Here is a 22,166-nt window from a genome sequence, read left to right as displayed (position 1 = left end):
GCCACAACACTCTGAATATTTAAAACTTGATACTTTTAAATGGACGGTTTTCCCAGAGACAGTCACATAATTATTTTTAACGAAAAGAATTTGGACCCCTACAAGGATGTGGTAGTTGATGCATTGTTAGTTTTTCACATAATCGCTTGCATAATGCATTCAAAAGCAGCAATCAAATAATACCCTGTAATATAACTTTTTTGCTTTACCATAGGTGAACCTTTTAAATGTCGTAAATGTACTGTAGGATATCTTAAACTGTCACTGGCTTGATGCATCTTTTGTGAAAAATCAGTAGTTGTAAAGTGATAGGTCAGTAAGTCAACTTTTAAAATAATGAAAATTGGTTTACATTATCAGTGTCCGCACTACTTCTATTTTCATGGTCATATTACTGAGTTACAGAATTTTCAAAACCATGATCAGATTTTGGAACTTTTTGCTTGGTGGACTATTCCCCTCTGGAGTTTTCTTAGCACTGCCACTTTCTTGTGATTTTATGAAGTAGGTATAGCTGTTACATCAAAAATGTTGAAAGAAATTACACGTGTCAGGCAGACACTACAGAACAACAGAAAAGTTTGACAGTATATTTGCACCAGAATTGTGTTGTTATCATGACTGCATAGATATACATAACAATGGGGGATATTGGTGTGCCTTTAGCAATAATGAGTATTAATACTTTTGTTTAACCTCCCGATGATACCTGTATAATATTATTATGCCTCCAACTGTATGTGTATTACAACTTCTGATGAGATTCCATACTATAATTTAATTTAAAAGTTTTGCATTGTAATAGTAGTGTTCATAGTTATATCCCCTGTAGCATGTAAACATCAACAAGAATTCATATGTAGCCAAAGATTTACTTGCCATCTTAACTTCAAACTAGCTTACTGTCATGAGAGAAGGGTATTGAAAAATGAAAGTGATTAAAATATCCAACTAAGAACAAAGGTAAAAGTCACATTTTTTGTGGTTTGCTATGAGTACTTATAATGAATTATGTATCAATTGAAAGAGAACTTAATAAGCATCCCAAAGATCTAAACAGCCGGAAAGATTCTGTTACAATCACTGACAAACTGTGTAAGCTGAAGTAATATAAACTTTGAGTAAAAAAAAAAAACGCGGGAATGAAGTTGTTTGGTGCTATAGTGCTCTACGTTACCTGGCCCTAATCGTGTGTTTTTGAGTCTACAAAGCCATCTTACTATTCTCAAAGTCTTCATTAGTCGCAAGGATTACCAGGAAACCAAGCCAGGCTGATTTTAGCCGGACGGACGTGACGTCTCTGTCACTGAAGATCCTGACCCCCAGATGCATACGCTGTTGTACCGTGGCTTAGTTTCTTTTAACAGTACCACCAAAGGTCAGAAAACCATTGCACTTTAACTGTCTGCTCTCGTGTTTTATTAATACTAGAATTGTCACCATGGCAACCCCTCATACTAAGAGGAAACGACCTCCAATGAACTCTCCAGGTGATACTTCAACAATTTGTCCAATTTGTTTGGATCCTATTATTGATGCCACTGAAGACACAGAGGGGCACGAGGCAATTTACTGTGAAAGTACTTGTAATGCTTGGATCCACCGGCAATGTGCCGGACTCTCACAGACACTGTACAAAATGTTGCAAGAAGGAGAAGATCCTTTTTACTGCCCACACTGTCGTCTAAGCATTCAAGAAAATCAATTGCAAGAATTAAAATCTACCATTGATAATCTCACTCAAAAAGTGTCAGCTCTGAAAGTTTCAGCATCTCCAATCAACGAGGTTATTAACCCTCAAGGCTCTTCCCCTAAGTCACAACTGGACACACAGTCAAATCCTGTTGTGTCTGTCACCAACAGGCAGACACAGTCAGCAACGACCGCTAAAAAGTTTGACAAGGCAGATGATAAAGCACAAGGAGATCGCAAGTTTAATGTAGTAATTTATGGAATAAATGAATGTAGTAAGGGGACTCCTAGGAATGAACGGCTCACTCGCGACTTAGATAAAGTTACATCCATTGTTACAGAAGGTGAAAACTCCATCAATCCCCTATCTATTCGTGATCTACTGAGACTGGGAAAGTATCGTGACCAATCTACAAAACCACGCCCAATACTAGTTAGACTAACCCGAACCATTGATGTATCATTGCTCTTATCTAAAGCTAAATCACTTTCTAAAGATATCAGAATCAAACCAGACATGTCACAAGAAGAAAGACTAATTGAGTCACTTCTTCTAAAAGAGAGGTGGTCTCTAATCCAAAGTGGTATTGAGCGTAAAGTCATTAGAATTCGTTATAACAAGATCTTTGTCCAGAACAAACTACATGGCCAAATCATTAACTCCTCATTCATCCTTTCCCAATCTCCACAAACTGAAACTGCAATGGAGTCCTCCAACAATTGACTAGTTCCTGGTACACCCTACAACACTTCTCTTAACTTAATAAATGATTCAAATGCTTTTACCAATGATAACTCTGACATAATTTCTAGTGACGTCAATACTGGAAACAGCATTAATAACTTACATGATTTCAATCAACATTCTATCCCACATGACACTCAACCAAATGATCTGCACATTTGCTTAATGAATACTAGAAGTCTTGTCAACAAACTATCCAATTTCCAATCTTTTATTTGTTCATCTGATTTTAGCATTTTGTGTATCACCGAGACTTGGTTATCTAAAGATATATTTGACAATGAAATAATACCCAGTGGCTATACCATTTATCGTAAAGATAGAGATTCTAGAGGTGGGGGTATTTTACTTGCTGTAAAGGATAACATCACTAGTAGTCAATTGTCATCCCCACCTCATGTTGAAATCCTAACTGTTCTCATCTCTACATCAAATCCATTTATAATCAGTGTTGTTTACATTCCTCCAAACTCTTCTGATACTTACCATGAATTGCTGCATAGTTACCTTACCAACCTAGTCAACGAATCAAGCACAATTATTCTCTTGGGAGACTTCAATCTCCCTGATGTCAACTGGGCCACTTATAGTGATTCCTCACCAAAATCTAACAAATTTTGTGACTTACTGTTTCAGCTAAGCCTCTTTCAAGAAACAAAAGAAGTGATTCCTTGTGGACACATTGCAATAAATACTTTAGCAGTGTTTGAATGTTTATATTGTGACCACATTGCTGATTTGGCCACTAAATGAGATGGAGTTTCAATCTTTATCTCAAAGCAGTCTACAATTGAAGGGGTCAGCGGCAAAAGAGGACAAGTGCCATTTGAAAAATAAAGTGACCATGTGGTGGGCATTAAATAGCATTTGGGGCTATAATTGAATTGCTGTAATTTTTCTAAGAAATAAATTTGAGACTGCCTTGAACTTTTAAATTCTGTTGTTTACTTAGTAACAACATTATTCACATGTCTTAAATGATCCATTTCATTTTTAAGAGATGAAAAAATCTAAAATGGCACATGTCCCCTTTTTCCGCTGACCCCTTCAATTGCAACCACGTTAGTTCCATAACATGCACGGAAACATTTAGACATGGTCTTCCATAACTCTTCCCTCTCCGGCTGTTTTATAAATCATGCCAATCGGATCATCGTATGATAGCCAATGATATGTCCAGTCTATATGCTATATCTTGCATTCCTAGGTTCAGCCTTAACTTCAGAAAAACTAATGAAGGAGCACCACGTTTTTCATCATGGCAGGAAGGCTTCATCACAAATTCAATTGTTGAAAGAAGCTTCACACTTGGGTAGTCCAGTATAATAGTGTACCTTAGCATCATTACTCATAAAGTTTTTCTCATGAAAAAAGTGACAATCATCTGTCTGAACAACAACATCACTAGTCTGGGGTGGACAGGTTTGTACCGATATGCTACGACTTAGCACCTCACTGTACTCAACACAAGTTTGAGTTCCCATATCAGCAGTTGCAAAGACAGCATTGTCTTGCTTCCTTTGAGTTTCACTATCACTGGAAGAGGCTGATAACTGCTCACTTTGAGTTTTGTTTTCTGTGGAGGAGGTTGCTACAGCTTCCTCCATCCGTTGCCTTCTTTGCTTTGTTCGTGTTGCCCTATCACTAGCTGCCTGCAAAGTACTCATATTCACCTTGTTATGGCCCAAGTTTTTGCAAGGAGCCCAGTAAACATCGTGTTTACTCTTTTCATAAGCTGGTTTACCTAAAATGATAAGTAATAAATACTGACAAACCACAACTAGTCTGTAATCTCACCTTGTACGAAATGGTTGTTACAAACGTAAACGATGTCCAAACTCTTCAAATCTTCTCTAGAGGTAGCCGACAGCCAAGCTCTCCTCCTCTCAGTTGTTATCTCCAACATCCACTGTGAAAAAGGTGGGATATAAGATGGTATTTCCAGTGGCTTATTGAATACAAATAAGCTTTAATATAAGCCCTGTATTATACTCATGTCATACTTTAGTATAATGCATACTATACTATTACATATATGGTTTCAATTTATTTACCACAATACCTAAAATAGCTTATATCAAATATAATGCCCACACTATACCATCACATATATGGTTTCAGTATGTTTAACACATTAACTAAAGCCTTACATGTGATTGTTAGTATACTACAGGTTATATCAAGCTTTTTTGTATCCAATAAGCCACTGGAAATACCATCTTATATCCCTCTTTTTTCATAGTGATCTGGGGCCCTTCATGAGGTTAACAGCTGGAAGTTTATAAAACTAAACTTTGTCTCTTCCAGATTTGTTGTTACAGCCTTTAATAGCACAGCCTACCATTGTATTGACAATATCAAATGCTGTACCACTGTACAGTATCACAACGTGTTTCAACAATATGGTGGACGTGGCACAACATCATTATCCATTACTATGGAAATGAAAACACTCTATACTCGAATGCTACATCCAGCATCCTCACAAGAGGTCCACAACTCTCATGAAGTTTATAGTGACGAAAATCTAAACTTGAGAAAGAATTCTGTGCCTTTACATATACTGTGTATCACGTGATGCTACTATTTTCGGATTTCTAGATTCTAAATGCTCTGAAATCTTGAAATCTTGCCAAATTGTAAAGATTCGAAATCTCGTACAGGATTTTTCAGAGTTGCAGACCCGTTTTAGGCTCATAAGCGAGCTTGTAAGTGTTTAGGGTAAATTTGCTGAAGTTGTAAAACTGCTGAAAATCCACTCATCGACAAATTTGAATATGTCCTGAGTGTTTCGGGCCAGTCCATATCCAGGTCGGTTCACAAGACCATAGACCACTCTCACACCTCTCCAATGTCATGCAAACCCCACAGCAGAGCTGAGGGTATATGGGGGTGTATGAAGTAGTGATGCCATGATATGAAAATTTTGATATCGCGATATCATGGAACTTTTATCATGATAGCTAGTCACAATATATTGAATATGTTAATGTTTTCACTGGACAAGTTTTATTCAATCAATTTATAACAATGATTGACAAAGTTGACACTTGTGTTTTATATGTTGCCAGAGAAATATATTTTGCAAATATCAAGTCTCTTTTCACTAAATGATTTGTGTTTTTTATATCACGATATTCTATCACGATTATCATGCAATGCTTCTATCATGATTATCATGATATACGATATTGTGGCATCACTTATCATAAGTATGAAGTATGCCTTGTTAATTTTTTTCTTGAAATAGTATACCTTGTTAGCTGCTTGGAAAGTTGCAGCAGTTTAAAAATATAATGCAAATCACATGAATCAGATTTTTTCGTGTAGCTAATTTCACAGGTGAAAAGGTGAGAGCTATCTCAAACTATCCCAACAGTGTTTGTAAGAACATAAAACCTGATTGATTTACTCTAATAGAACAGTCATACATGCATTCTAATAAAACAGTCAAGTGAAGTACATGTACAGTAGCGTACAAAAAAAAGTCCCCGTAGTTCCATTGGTGTTCCGTTTCCATTGCATGCAATATATAGAAGGCTAAGAAAATGCTTACAGAACAGAATAAAAATGCTAGCATCAGTCTTACCATTTTCGAAGCGTTTGAAATTTGCAAACACTACAAGCTATTGCCAAGTTGTTCGAGACAATGAATAATGCTGTGCACCATTGGCCAGCAAAATCGTTGTTATGATGCTCCGAGAGTCTGTGATGGAAGCTAGTTGACAGTTTAACATTCGCGTCAGCTTAAACAAGCCAATATAACACTAAGCGGAATAAAAAAAAACAGTGATATTGCCTATAGAAGGTCAGTACAATTGTTAAACAATTAGTTTTATTGTTTTTTAATCACAGGTTTGTTGCTATGAAACCACCACGTGCAGAAAGCAAAACCAGCCAATCAAATTACTGACTTTTGGAACAGTGGTTAATTACAACCTTTGATGAAGTTAGCTAACCCCCCCCTCCCCCACTTCATACTGAGAAATTAGTATACCTACATGTTATTTTACTATTCGAGTGCTGCACACAGTTAGTTAGTAATGCTCATCTACTATCCATTTGTGGCTATCACTTAGTTCAGTACTGCTTGGTCTGCTTTTCTTGACTCCATTTGTATGAGCATGTTAAGACATGCGAGCCTTCTACAAATCAAGTCATGAAAAGCAGACTGAGTAGTACTGAATTAAATTATAGCTACGAATGAATAGTACATGCATGAGTATTACTAACTAACTGTGGGGTTTGTACAAGCATGGAGAGGTGTGAAAGCGGTCTACGACCTTGGGAACCGACCTGGATATGGACAGGCCCAAAGCATTCCGGAGCTACCCAGACGTCTTCAGACTTATCAATAAGTGGATTTTCAGCAGTTTTGCAACTTCAGCAATTGATCCTACTTGTAACTAAACACTTACAAGTTCACTTATAAGTACAAGTACACAGAAAAATTTGGAATTTTCAACTAGAGTAGGGACCATAACACATCGATAAAGAGTACTGAAACAAGCTGGAGTAGTGCACAATATTAAATCACAGTAAAACAATAAGAAGTGTTATATATATATATCCCTACTGTGCAAGTACTTTTTATCAATGTGTTATGGTCCTTACTCTAGTTGAAAATTCCAGTGTACTTGTTTGTTAACATTTTTTGTAAATAATAACCTGTGCCAAAAACAGTCCAGCTGTAAAAAAAGGTGAGGCCAAGAATGCACAAGTACATGTTCATGGAGTAACTAAAACCAAAAGACATGATATCAAAATCTGGCCAAGAAAGTATTTATAGTATAGGCACTTTTGTGCAGGCCAAGTAGAAACCAATTGTAAATTTTTAGGTTAAAGTAATTTTGGTAACAATGTAGTGTAATCATCTTTTATCATCTCAGTAGTATTGTTTATATTGCAAGCACACATGTACAGCTAGCTGGATGTGATAATGTGAAGCATATAGAAAATGAGTGCACAAAAGTGCCTATACTGTAAATACTTTCTTGGCCAGATTTTGATATCATGTCTTTTGGTTTTAGTTACTCCATGAACATGTACTTGTGCATTCTTGGCCTTGCCTTTTTTTACAGCTGGGCTGTTTTTGGCACAGGATATCACTACTTTTTGTTGAATAGAGAACATACAGTTAGGTGTTATATTACGTACATAGGAGACATTGCATGCATGCATGCATAATCAACAGCTTCAGCAACAGATTAGCTAGCTAAATTAGTAGCAAAAACTTCCAAGTTCAGTGTTTAGAAGCACTACTAAAAGTGACTTGCTAAGAGAAAATTCATTCAAACTGTGAAAATAATGTTCAAATTCCTGCAAGGACTCACGTGATATCTCGCGTGATGTTTCACGTAAATAAGAACCGACAATGTCAAGGCTACTGTTCTTGTTGAAGCAGTGGGTTGGTGATATAATTAGTCTAGTCGAAATCTGTGCATGACAAAGTGGAGCCGAATCAGCTGTGAGTTGTTACTGAATGTATGCCTCGGAATGGACATGCCACCTGACGGCACTGAATGCATCACACTATTCTCCCAGTGAATTGCCGGGTAAGTTCGTGTATAGCTAAGTCATTGTAAACGGCTATATAACTACCGTCGTAATTTTAGACAGGAATCTCCCATGCCATAGTAGCTTCCTGGGATTATACACTATGCTTGTGTAGGCCAGAGCCTCGTAGCTGGCTTGCTTGTTCTAGCTGTGTGGGTCAGACCGCAAACAAGTTGAACTGAACCCTGAGAAAACAGCTAAAAATGAAAGAGGATTTTTTCTCAACGTTTCAACCAACCAAGATGGTTGGTGATGACAACAAAGATGCCAAGAGCAGACAAGTGCTTCCACCAACAGTTCAGGAAAGGTTAATAGGCTATACACTTTTATGGCTTCCTATAATGTATGGTGAAAACTTTGGCTATAAATAATGTGTCAGGCATTTGAATGATTAGCGGGTAAGTCAATACTACAAATGAGTTAATATTTTTGAGGGCTCAGCTCAATGCGTACATACAGTATACCGTAATTACTATGTATCAATTGATTGATGTGATAATAATATGAGCAGATCTGATGGACCCTACTATATAGTAACTGGACAGATTTAGAGAGTTATGTATACTCTGATATAATTGTTGAGTGTTGTAGTTTGCCACTGAATGGTCAAAGCTAAATTAACCACTTTTTTTAGATACCTTTTTGTGATGTTGAAGGTGTCAGGCAAACTCCAGTTAGGGGCAGGCAATAAAACATTAGTTTTCAAAACAGGAGAGGAACATGCTTAGGCCCGCAAGGTACGGGCTTAATGTACTTACCCCTGTAGATGCACCATATTATATATAATGCACGTATCAATGTATTGCCTTACTATCCCCCCCCTCGGACATATATGGGGCTATAGTGGGCACAACCGAATGTTAAATGCCCCATGGTAGGGCAAACCTATTGTGTCAAATCCCCACCATTGGCTCCAGTTGCAATGTGGGGGATTTGACATAGTGTAGAAAAAATACATGGGTGCTTAATGAATGATTGTCAAATGCCCCATAGTGAAATGTCAATTCGCCTTGTAAAGCCCCACTTAATTTTATGGGATTATCATAATGTAAATGTTTACTATTACAATATATCATGCTATCATTAAAGAGTTTCTATAATTGTGGGTGGTCATGAGGGTCTACGAAATGCTGTGACTGAAAGGTGATGCGCTGATGCTGGCTTTTTAAGTCAACACTGAAGGGCTGGGGCGGGATTAGAGACGTGCACGGGTAATGTAGCAGTAAATTACTTTAACTATATAACTACAGCGGGTATGAAACAGCTGGCTAGAGCTATGCACGGCCCTGATGGGCCGGAGTCACGCTGACGAGTTAGTGGTGGCATACCGTGGCGAAATTAAACTTGACAAATCTGTGACTGCTGATTAAACGAAGAGTTGACAGCACAGTGTCTATCAAATCAGTCAGCTCGCTATGGCTAATGACCTTGCCCACTTCCACACTGTGTGGGTTTTGGGAATTTAGGCGGGCGCCTCACACCTCGATGTCATGGCGGCAAGTTTGAATCTTCTAAGAGCACAAAAGCGATCTCACATAAACTAACAAACAACTTTTAGCGAAATTAAATGTACAGATACATTGTGTAAAAAGCCCCTGATAGCTGCAGCCTTTTTACAATACGACTTCATGGTTGAAAGAGATAATTTAATGGCAACCCACAAATGATTTTATACCTAATCATCGTCCATCAAGGGAAGGATATTATAAACAGCTTGACACTATGATTGATACTTATAAATTTTCCTTTTTCCCATCTACAATCAGACTCTGGAACACACTCCCCCCCTTTGTAATTCACTCCCCTACCTTAGATGAGTTTTGTACTAACCTGAACATTCATTATGATCATACCTGTGCACAACAATCTTTTTGATTTCTGCACAGTAACAAATATAATAATAATAATAAGAAAATCGCTTCAATGGGATGCGATGACGAAGAAAATGAAAAAAAAAACGATGCACATTTGAATAAATAATTTAATTAATGCATGGTAAATGGGTGGGCGATGGAACAAACTACTCCAACAATCCGCCTGACTTTTCGTGTGGTAGTTACTCATTACACAAAGGTTACATGCCCCTGGTTTCGAGGTGGAATCTTTTAGTAAGCCTGAGATTTCGCCATGCCGATTTCAAAAGATTGTGTAATCAATCCCTCATGTAAATGACTCAATCAATCAATCAATCAATCAATCAATCACAGTAGTGGTCACGTGTTTATTATTATTATTGTGGGCGCGCGCTTTGTGCTTCTTGGCCTCACGACTCACTACCGCAACCTATTATATGGATAAATAGTCCAAAGGTACATGGTGCGTTAGTTTGGACTATCGGTCCATACGAGCACTAGAGTAGTGTACGGTATTGGAATACGGGGTGATTAGCAGTATACTAGCTACGCTACTAGCTACGCTACTAGCTACGTACGCTGCTTTAGGCTTCCCACAATCAATCGTACCACAGTGTTCTGTGCTGAATGCTCAGCGAGCGAGTCCATCTGGGAGTTGATTGACCTGGACCAGTTGGATTTGAGTGATGCTTGTGTAGGTACGTGTTTAGTTTTATATACTTTGTGCTTATTTCTGCCTTTATAAGTGAAGTTCTTAAAATGTAGTACAGACTCTGCCTTCTGTCCCTCCAGTCACTGACTAGTATCAAGCTGGGACTACACTGTGCCATTTATGTACTTATTAGGTATTATTTCCCACCAGCATCAGTGGTGCTGGAGCATTTCTAGCTGCTTTAATTTGAATGTTCAGCCCCCTACCCCCCCACACAGTCCTGTTAAGTCTAAAGCTGTCCTAACGTAGGAGCCATGATTGAACTATCTTCCTGCCTATGGCTTAGTACTTTTACTTTGCGCTTTTTTTTTGTGCAGCTTTGGTGAATCTATCTTCATGGTTTAATCCTTTGTGATGACGTTTCACTTTTTCAAAAATTTTCAACTATGCTGCAGTAATCTTTTAATCTTTACAGGGCTGTACTGAAAATCAGTGTTCAGTTACTGAGTGGATCCCCTGTTAAAAAATTACAATCTACCAAAGATACCACGGGTTGCTACACTTTTTTCAACCAATATCTCATGCTGCTAACATAATAAGCAGGTAAAATTTTCCATCCGGAATTATATTGGGTACTGTACTGCCAACCAGTTTGCATAGACTTTTGTCCATATGCAATTAGGGACAGTAATCCTATAAACACTGATGTGTGAACATAATTTTGTCACAAGCCATCAATTAAAAATGTGCTAGTCAGTGATTGTAATTTAAGTGATGCATTCTAATTTTATTTCAACATTCACACTGCACTAGAATTTTCTCACTTGCTTGTACAGTAATTATTAATTATAGGTGTGAAAAAACACAGGCATGTGAATAATAGTACTAGTGAATACATATTGTAGTGTATGTAGTTAAAGAGTGAGTCACTTCCGTACAATAGATCCATGCATGTGTACTGCATGCATGCGTACGTGTGTGCGTGTGTGTGATGAGCATGTGTATGTGTGAGTGTGTAAAGTTGTGTATCTGTGTCTGTCCTTATCTCCCACAGCAGGTGGTAGTCCAGGTGGGACTTTAGGTGCCCACACCTTCACCTGTGTGACATGGTGCAACCTCCTGCGGGTTACTAGTATATAGCTACTGGGATATTTGAGCCTACCTAGTGAACCAGCACTGTGTAGGTGTGTGTGTGTGTGTGTGTGTGTGCGTAGTGTGTGTGTGTGTGCTTAGTGTGTGTGTGTAGTATGTATGCAATGCTTGTAGGACATCCAGCCAAAATTGGTGTTTGTCTGAGCATATTAGCAAGGATTGTGTATGTGTGTGTAGTGTAGTACATGTGTGTATTGTAATGTAGTGTATGTGTGTAGTATAGTGCAGTGCGTGTGTGTGTGTGTTGTGTTATATTGCATGTGTGTGTAGTGTGGTGTAGTGTAGTGTAGTGTAGTGTAGTGTAGTGTGTGTAATGTGGTGTAGTGTGTATGTGTGTAATGTAGTGTAGTGTGCACGTGTGAGTAGTGTAGTGTGCATGTGTGTAGTGTGCTTAATGTGGCGTAGTGTGCATAATGTGGTGTAGTGTGTAGTATGTGTGTGTGTATGTATGTATGTATGTATACGCGTGCGTGTGTGTGTGTAGTGTGCACTGTGTGTGTGTATTGTGCAGTGTGTGTGTGTGTATTGTGCAGTGTGTGTGAGTATTGAGTATTGTGCAGCGTGTGTGTGTGTGTGTTTGGTGTGTGTGTGTGTGTGTGTATGTATACGCGTGCGTGTGCGTTTGTGTGTGTAGGTGTGCGCAATGTGTGCAGTGTGTGTGTAGTGTATGTATGTAGTATGTATGCAGTGCTTGTAGGACATCTGACATTTTCCGGACAAAATTGGTGTTTGTCCTTGCACATTAGCAAGGATTGTGTATGTGTGTGTAGTGTAATGTTGTGTACGTGTGTAGTGTAGTGCGTGTGTGAGAATATTGTAATGTAGTGCATGTGTGTAGTGTAGTGCAGTGCGTGTGTGTATTGTAATATAGTGCATGTGTGTGTAGTGTAGTGTGTGTGTAATGTAGTGTAGTGCGTATGTGTGTAGTGTAGTGTGCATAATGTGGTGTAGTGTGTGTGTGTGTGTGCAGTGTGTAATATGTGTGTGTGTGTGTGTGTGTGTGTGTGTATTGTGCAGTGTATATGTGTATTGTGCAGCGTGTGTGTGTGTGTGTGTGTAGTGTTCAGTGTACATTGGTGTGTGTGGGTGTGTTTGTCCATGAATTTCCGCATATTCATTGAATGGTTAGTAGGAAAGGCACACAACTGTTCATGTAATTGAAGTGTTATGCAGGTACCCTGGGTTGGTATTTGACCATTAATATGGTAGCTATTTCACATTGTGTTTGTTGTGCTCATTTTAACCACAGTGTGGCTACAAGGAACATGAGCATGATATCAGTGATGTGTGATGGTCTGGTGTCACCAGCATGATGCAAACTCTGTAAGGTGGGTGTGTTTGAAGTATTGTTGCTATAGTAACCATTGATGATTGTCATATGTTTATGATTTACATAGCCGGTAACAGCTGTGTGACATAAACCAACCTACGATGACTTCTCCAGGTATGCAAAAAGGTGTGTCCACAATGACCATATCATTCACTCCTAGGTACAGTTTTTTCAAGAAAAGTGAAGAGGGGGAGCAAATCCAGCAATTGTTCAGTGAGTTGAGTTTTTTGGCTGTGCAGTACATGGCACGTCTACCTGTATGTAAATCAACTGTTTCCTGTTCTATGAATGTTTGGCTTACATACTTAATAAATACTTAGGTTTAAAGGAAGAAAATTCACCCCTCCTGGAGGAGATTTAGTGTTGCGCTCGACTAGACATCAGGTGGCCTGCAGTTCAAATCCTGGAGTAGGAGGAATTTTTTCCTTTCTTTGGCCTTTTTCTGTTACACCTTATTGTTAGTTAGGTAATCACGTAAAGTCTTCAGTTCCTGTTAGGTTAGGCAATCCAAAGACTGCAGCACATGTTACTGTCAGACCTTCAGTGCTGGTCACTGTAAAGCTCTAATAACAATAACATACCTCTACACGCATTGCATACTTCTGTGTTGTCAAAAGAAATTGTGCATAACTAATGTTTTCCTTGTAGTTGAGTTATGTGATTAGTTGAGACTCAGTCAACACCTGCTCACAGAAATGATTTATTTGTGTAGGTGAGCTATACTGACGAGGGGCAGGATAGTATAGCAACGGATTCGTGAACTGGAAGGACGCGATCGGCTCGTTATACACGGATACAACTCAGAGAGCTCAACACTAAGTAATGACCTGTCAAACGTCCAATTACAGCACACCATTACATCATATATCACGTGTATTATTGTTAAGTGTATGCGTAATGTCAACAATCTTCGACATCCTCCGGGGGGGCATGGATACGTTCTACCCACTCTGTTATATGTTCTCTGGCTCGTTGAGCTGCAACATGCTGGGGACGATTGCTAGTAGGTTGATCACATGAGTCTTGAGTCACCACCTCATCACGAATGCTTTCAGCATCACCCTTGTCAGTCACTTCAAGTGGGTACAATTTTGTTACAGGTCTGTTTGTAGTTCCATTTCCTGTACATATGTTTGCTGAACGAACTCTTCCATCATTGCCCATGTTTAAACTCTCAATTATTGCCATCTTCCAGTTTGTCTGTGGGCAGTCATCATGGACCAACACGACATCGCCAACCTTGACTTGCTGTCCTCCTCTGTTAGAAGGGTGATGAAACTCCCTCAAGGATGTCAGGTACTCATGACGCCATCTTTTGGCAAAATGTTGCAGCAAAATGGATTGTACCTTAGCATCTTGCCTGATCTTACTAGCATCACGGTAGGTCGGATCCTGCAAGTCTTCAGTAGTTGCTTGCTCATGGGGTAGCCTGGTGAGTCTTCGCCCATACAAGAGGTGTGCTGGTGTCAATGGTTGTGGATCAGCTGGATCATCAGAAATGTAGGTCAATGGGCGATCATTCAAAATTGTCTCGACTTCAACAACAATAGTTTCCAGTGTCACAAGGTTGATGCGTGCTCTTCCCAGCGTCTTCTTCACAGCCATCTTCGTGAGCCCAATCAATCTTTCCCAATACCCACCAAACCAGGGTGCCTTCTTTGGGATAAACTTCCAAGTGATGCCTTCCCGGCCAAGAGTTGTCCTGATCTCCTCTGAGGAGAGTAATTCTGTTAATTCTTTAGCAGCTGATGTGTAGGTGGTGGCATTGTCAGACATCATCACTTGTGGTAGCGATCGTCTGGCAGCAAAACATCGAAAAGCAAGTAGAAATGTGGCTGTCGAAAGGTCTGCTACCACCTCAAGGTGCACTGCTCTAGATGTGGCACAAGTAAATAAACAAATATACACCTTCTGCTCTTCTCCACAGTCCTGTTTGACATAGAGGGCACCAGTGAAGTCCACGCCGGTGATTGTAAAAGGTGGCACATCTTGTACTCGGACCTTTGGGAGTGGTGCTGTCTCTGGAGCAGTGTAGGGTCGGCCACCATGTCTTCTGCAGACTGTGCAACGACGGAGTAGTTTCTTCACACACTGTCGTCCTGAAGGGATCCAAAATGATTGCCGAAGTGCTGTCAGGGTTGCTCCAACACCTGCATGGGAAAGAACAACATGCATATTGTTAACAATAAGTGTGGTTAGGTGATGGTTTGAGGGCAGCAGGTATGGAAACCTGGCCAGCTCACTGAGTGGAGCATTGTGAATCCGTCCCCCACACCGCAGGAGGCCCTTGTCATCCACAAACAACCGAAGTTGTCTGACAAGTGGGGGCTTCTTAACTGCAGGACGGTCACTCTTGGATCTGGCACTGGCCATCTCCTTAGGGTACACAAGTTCCTGGCAAGCTTGAACCCATCTGATTTGAGCAGAGCTGAGTTCTGCGGCTGTTAGTGGGCCGCCTAGCTTGGGCCTGGATTTGTGCAAATTGTTGATGTATCTGTATGTATATGCGGTAACTGCCAGAAGCCTATTCAATGTACTGTAGTTAGAGACATTGATGACTGTGTGGAGACCGCTGACTACATGGATAGCTGGCTGTGGAGTAAATTCCTCAGCTATGGCTGCAGCTGCATGTAATTCTATGATAGGCTCTGGCTGCCATTGGGGCCAAGCAGTGGATGTGGTTAACCAAGATGGGCCTTTCCACCACAGGTTGTTGGGTGAGCTGAGGAGCTGGAAGCTGATGCCACGTGTCAACAGGTCAGCCGGGTTGTCTATTGTAGGGCAATAGTTCCAGGTTGCTTCAGGGACTGCTCCCTTAATCTCCAGGACTCTGCGTCTCACAAAGAGTGGCAGATCCTTGGTGCTCTTCAGCCAGTATAGGACAATTTGGCTATCTCCCCAACAGTAGGTAGGGGTGTCCTGTTGCTGTAGAGCATCAAGGATGAACCTTGCAACTCTGGAGGCAACAACGGCAGCCATCAGTTCCAGCTTGGGCAATGTCAGGCTCTTCAAGGGGGCAACACGATTCTTGGCCATTACTAGGATTGCATGGTCACCACTGGTAAGAAAGGCTACTGCACCATATGCCTTGGTGCTGGCATCTGCAAACACGTGTAGCTGGGTGCCTTCTCTGACGAAGCCCTTCTGAAAGTAACGCCGGGCTATTGTTAATCCGGATAACTGTTGGATGTCCCTAATTATGGTGGTCCACTCTTTTTGGAGGCTAGTATCTAAGGGTTCGTCCCAGTCAACATGAAGCTGCCACAACATCTGCATGAAAAGTTTGGCTCGTACAGACACAGGACTGGCAATACCTAGAGGGTCAAACAACTTAGATGTGTCTTTCAGTACCTCTCTCTTAGTGATTAGTTGTCGATTCATGGTGATATTCACTCTTGGCATCAGGGACAGTTGGTCAGTTTTGGTGTTCCACTGCAAACCCAAAATGTTTGCTAGATGGGAGTTGCTGGCTACGCCATCTTCTTGTGCCTTCTTGTTGAGGGACACACAGTTGGATGTCCATGCCCTGAGGTTGAATCCTGCACTGGACATCAATGACCTTGCTTCCTCGAGGTACTGTATGGCCTGTTGCTCTGTCTCACAACCTGAAACAACGTTGTCTACATACAGATTAGCTTGTATGTTGCATGATAGTGGTGTACTGTGTTGCTGCAGATGATAGTGTAATGTTGCAAACAACATAAAGGGTGAGCTTACCGCACCAAATAGGACTCGCCTAAATCGATATACCACAAATTCACTGTTCGGGTTAAGGGGTTCTGACAGCCATAGAAAGCGGGTAAAGTTTCTATCTGCCTCCTTCAGTGTAACGTGCAAGAACGCTTTCTCTATGTCAGTTGACAAACCATAACAATGAGTCCTAAAGCGCAGGATAATGGCACAAAGGTCTACTAGAAATGGAGGGCCAGGCATTAGGCAGTCATTGAGACTTGGGTGGTCACTCGACTGGCGGCAGCTGCAGTCATAGACTATCCTAATCGGAGTAGTGGCCGAGTCCTTCTTTACTGGGTGGTGTGGAATGTAATGGGCAGCATCGCCCTTGTTACACTCAGTAACAGGTTCAATAAAGCCTCTGGCCAATTGCTCAGAAAGGATTTTGTCGTATGACTGCAGCAGCCCAGGCGACTTGACAAGTCGATAAGCCAATGACCGAGTACGTTTCTGGCACACTTCAAAGTTGTTTAGCAGAGGGGGGTGCTCCGCTTTCCAAGGAAAGCCAGCACAGTAAGTACCATCACTCTGTCTGGATATGTGAGAGTTACAGTACGATTGCAAAAATTGCTTACCCGAGTTAGTAGATGTTGTTACAGTGTCCTCAACTTGCCAGAATCTCATCAGGTTGTGTTCCTCCTGATCATGTCCTGCAGCAACATGTAGGGTACTGATACTAGCACTAGGTGGTCTAGGGAGCAGAGCTGGTCCAGATAGCAGATATCCCAGTTTTGAACTCATTGCAGTTGGACCGGTTCCTCATACAATATGGTCCCCTACCAGCTCCCAGTAGTAATCTGCACCTATAAGCAGTGATATTTCAAAATTTTCTGCTGCTGTAACTGGATGCGCTAGTGGTAGTCCCTGTAGGTGTGGTAACTGCAAGACGTTTGTGTCAAGGGGGTTGGAGATGGGGGTAGCGATTGTGGGTACCACAAGTGCTGAGAGTTGCACTAATTCTCCAGTTGTAGTTCGAATCTGGAACAGGACTGCATCCATCTGTTTGTATAATGGTCTGTCAGCTCCAAACGATGACAAACTAATGTGCTCAGACTTGTGTGGCATCAATGCAAGCTCACTCACCAGCTTCTCTGTAAGGAAGGATCGTTGTGATCCTTCATCAAACAACACATTGGCTTCACTCTGTGAGCCAGCTCCTACAACAGTGGCAATCGCTGTCTTTAGTAGGCAGGTAGAATTTCTAGCAGGAGCTAGAGTGGTGAGAGATGCATTGCTAGTGGTGTTTGCTGGTGGCTGTGCTAGAGACTCCGGCTGAAGGGCTGTGTTCTCTGTGGTAGAAACTGTGTTACTGGCCGAATTGCTGGGCTTATCACTGCAAATACTGGTGTGGTGCTTGCTTTCACATTTTCGGCAACGATTCTTGGAGTTGCATTGTGATACGCGGTGGTGTGCAAGGCAGTTGAAGCATAATCGCTGCTGTTTTATTATCTCCATACGTGCTGGCACATCCTTATGCGTTTCACATGTCATAGCAGTGTGGTTGCCCTTGCAGTACACACAACTCAGTTTGCTGCTAGCCTCTCTTCTAGTGTGTGGTTTACGGGTAGCCGAAGTGTAAAAGGAAGCTGTAGGGGGAAACTGATTATGACTGGGAAGAGAAGTTTGTTGGCCTGCTTCAAAAATCCTAATTTCATTGCTGATGGCAGTCTGGAGCTCTTTTATTGTCCACTCGGTGTTTGTATGGTTTCTGGCCATATTTCGTTTGGTTTCTTCGGGTAACTTTGACAGCATTGTTTGTACTAGGAGGGTGTCAAGTGCCTCTGGTGTTTTGCCTAGTGATTCTAAACAACGGATATGGCTCCCTACAGTGTCATGGAATAGCCTAAGGCTTGTCAACTTATTGGATGGTTTGGGGAGGTCTAATAAAGTTTGTATGTGACTGGTAATAATTCGGTGTGGCTGCCCATACCTCTCCTTCAAAAGGTCAACAGAATGTTTATAGTTTAAGTTAGTCAGTGGGAGTCCCGCTATGACCATAGCGGCTTCGCCTTTTAACTGGGCTCTCAAGTAACTAAGCTTTTGAACATTAGAAAGGATGGGATTAGTATGGATGGCCGCCTCAAAGCAGTCCCAGAATGGATGCCACTCTAGTGGTTCTCCATTGAAGGCTGGAATTTCTAGTTTGGGAAGGCGGACAGCAAAATGTCGGTCAAAGTTGGGCTCTGTGGATTCATGGGGCAAGGAGGAGGGTTGTGCTTGACTGCTAGACTGGCTAATATTACTGGAATCAACCGCCGGCTGACGTACACTATGATTACTAGTAATACTCACGTGATCCGCATGACTGGTCTGAGTGTCAGAGTCCTGCTCGGCTTGAGGGTTCTCCGAACTGTTACTAGTGGTAGAAGAGTTGCTAGGGGGCGAAGCGTTGGTCTCCACGCCTGTCTGCGGGTTAACTGCGGGCGAATGTAGAGGCGAAGTCGTCGCCAAGGTGTGGGAAAATAGTGCGATTTTCGCCGACAGGGATGCTTGCAGATCAGCCGATTCAAACACTGCTTCTTCTAGCTTCTCTTCATCGTCGGTAGCGTCAATTATCTTTGCGTCCAGTTCTTCAAATAATTGAACTTTCAGTTGTAGCTGCTTCACAAGGTCCGCCAGGAGGACAGCATCGGGAGGAGAGAGCTTTGAGTTAGTGTCTAATTCTTGGGCTTGAGAAAGCCTGGCCAATATCTCTTCTGTACCGGTGATGAGTTTGGACATGTGTCCCTTGTGGCCACGACGCGAGCAAATCAGCTTCTTGAGATCCATCCAGTTTTCTTTAGTCACAGCACCAGAAATGACGGGGGGCAAGATAGTATAGCAATGGATTCGTGAACTGGAAGGACGCGATCGGCTCGTTATACACGGATACAACTCAGAGAGCTCAACACTAAGTAATGACCTGTCAAACTTCCAATTACAGCACACCATTACATCATATATCACGTGTATTATTGTTAAGTGTATGCGTAATGTCAACAATCTTCGACATATACTAGTGCAAGACCTATTAAATGCATGGTTTTCCCCATGTAGCTGTTGAGGATTAGCAATGTGACAAACAATAATAGCTGCTACCTAATTATGTGTTTTTATTCGATTTGATATTTACTATACTTTGACTTTATAATTTTGTTGGGTTAACTGGTAGTAAAGTGAGTGGTGCAGGGGTTAAGTCACCACATCTATCGTGGGAGTTTACTTTTATGCATTATATTTACATTCAACTAAAGGAAATCACACACACACACACACACACACACACACACACACACACACACACACACACACACACACACACACACACACACACACACACACACACACACACACACACACACACACACACACACACACACACACACACACACACACACACACACACACAAGGAATTGAAGCTTCAAGTTTGAAACCTGTCATGAAACAGGATACATTTATTTTATGTTAGTTAAATAATAGTTTCTAACATGATAGCAACACTTATAGCATTGTTCTGGATTATGATTTTAGTGAAAAGATCGAGATACTCTAATAGAGCAGTCAGATAATATAAATTACTCTAATATAACAGTCACTTAGCTGAAGTGGAAACCCCTTTTCAAAATTCCTGCGTACGCCCCTGCATGACCATAACGGCAAGTGTCTGAGCTCATACACTCCTATGCATAACATCTAGATTCCTGGGCCTAATAATAGTGATCAGATGTGACAAATTGATGACAAATCACTTTGTTGACAAAGATCACCATTCTTACAATCTAAAATTAATGAAAAGAGATTCTTGAGAGTTTAATTATGTGTTCTTTGTGTTTTTTCTCAATTAAATCACTTGTATTATTGTCTAAAGACAAGAAAATGTTTGGTTTTGGGAATGAACAAATCACCCAATTTGTAAGTTAATTATTGTCCCACGCATTGTGAAACTACTACATGGTCTCATATAATTCAGTGTATCTCCTAACTAAAAGAAGCTATGGGTGTAAAATTTCACAGCAAGAAGGCCTAATACAGAATACGCAAAAAAATTAATCTAAAAAAATCACTGAAATTTTCAATTGAGAATTCCCACAAATTTTGCATGTGCCCAAATGTATGGTTTTCCAAAATAGGGTCACATAATTTATTGTATCTTATAATTTTGTTTTTGTATTTTCCCCTTTCCTTGCCATTCCCACATTGGTTCCATTCATGGTCCTATTTGTGGTCGCATGTTGTCCGAGGACTTACATGCTATATTTTTTGCTGTTGTTTTGTTGTACTGTACATATTTTCATCATTCATGATGACTTTTCTCTCATTAGGATATCACATGGTGTCAGAAGTGTGCTCAAGATGAACATGTGTAATCCATCTGATCCTCTTTCATTTACCGGCAACAACACCAACAACTTTAAGAGCAACTACAATAGTTTCTTGTTGGGACGGAATCGACAGAAAATTCTATCATGGTAAAAATCAGCATAATGGTCACGGTGTCACATGCTGGCAGAGAAGCAAGAGAAGTGTTTAAAACTCTCCCATGGGCTGCTGATGGTGATGATGAGAAATTTGATAAGGTTGTTGAGGAGTTCGACAAATTTTGTTCACCGCAAAAGGAAGATATGGGTTTTGGACCCTGCAACAAGGCGACAATGAAGCAATCGATGTGTTCCTGACATGATTAAAGCTCAAGATTGATTATTGTGAGTATAACAAGGAAGGATAGCCTCCAGCTGTAAAGGCAGAGCTGACAAGAGTCAAGTTTATATTTGGTTTGCAAGATGATTCATTAGGCTATTAATTCCAAGTACTAATCCTGTTTCTGGTCCCCTCCTGCATCAGTTTTTGATTTTCTCTGATTTATGCCATTATTCAGTGGTATGCCTGAATATTCTATTTATTGAGTGCCTCTTACCTACCATTCAGAAGATGTACAAGTTGCATGTGTGGCATGTGTAGTAGTGCAGGAGTTGATCAGATGGTGCTGCTACACATGCATGTAGCATTGAGAATTACTGGATGAACTTGCACTATACATAGCTAGCTAGCTATAGATATTGATATTAGATGGCTAGTAGCTATGCATAATTTGTGTGTAGACGTTTGAGTTCATCAGTGGGATTAGCAGCCTATGCCACAATCAAAAGGTCAAGTTTACACTAGCTATACCTATTCAATGATTCTGACAGAAGTCGAGCTAATGTTATGCACAAGAAAGCTTACTGGAAGAGAAGATTGCAATTTATACAGTGTGATTTGTTATTTTGTTCCACTACAAATTCCTTGAGCTTAGCATGCTATCAGGATAGGTCAAAGTCTGCAATCTTAAAAAATGGTGATGTGGGCAACTAAAATTTAAGTCTGAGCTGTGATAGACACTTGCTTATCAACTATTGCAATGGTGTCAAAATCATTCTCACACTTAGTAACACTTGCTTAGCAGCAGTTGCTAGGCAACAATGATGTTGCAAAGT

The 22,166-nt window shown here is 40.7% G+C and overlaps 1 long non-coding RNA gene across 2 annotated transcripts; it reads left to right on the top strand.

The window, feature by feature from the left end:
* The first annotated feature begins 10,925 nt into the window (after positions 1–10,925).
* LOC136266213 (uncharacterized) lies at positions 10,926–21,815 on the top strand. 2 transcript variants are annotated; one of them, XR_010705965.1, is made up of 6 exons: positions 10,926–11,101; positions 11,553–11,682; positions 12,900–12,978; positions 13,048–13,094; positions 13,141–13,193; positions 21,015–21,815. It is a non-coding gene; the product is annotated as an uncharacterized lncRNA (long non-coding RNA). The 2 variants fall into 2 exon arrangements; XR_010705964.1 differs by lacking the exon at positions 10,926–11,101 and having other exon boundaries at positions 11,108–11,682.
* Positions 21,816–22,166: the final 351 nt, after the last annotated feature.

The sequence above is a fragment of the Dysidea avara genome, chromosome 9 (assembly GCF_963678975.1).
Source record: "Dysidea avara chromosome 9, odDysAvar1.4, whole genome shotgun sequence".
In the NCBI taxonomy this organism is placed as follows: domain Eukaryota; kingdom Metazoa; phylum Porifera; class Demospongiae; order Dictyoceratida; family Dysideidae; genus Dysidea; species Dysidea avara.
Note: the sequence above shows the minus strand (reverse complement) of the source record. Positions and strands in the feature narration are given on the sequence as shown.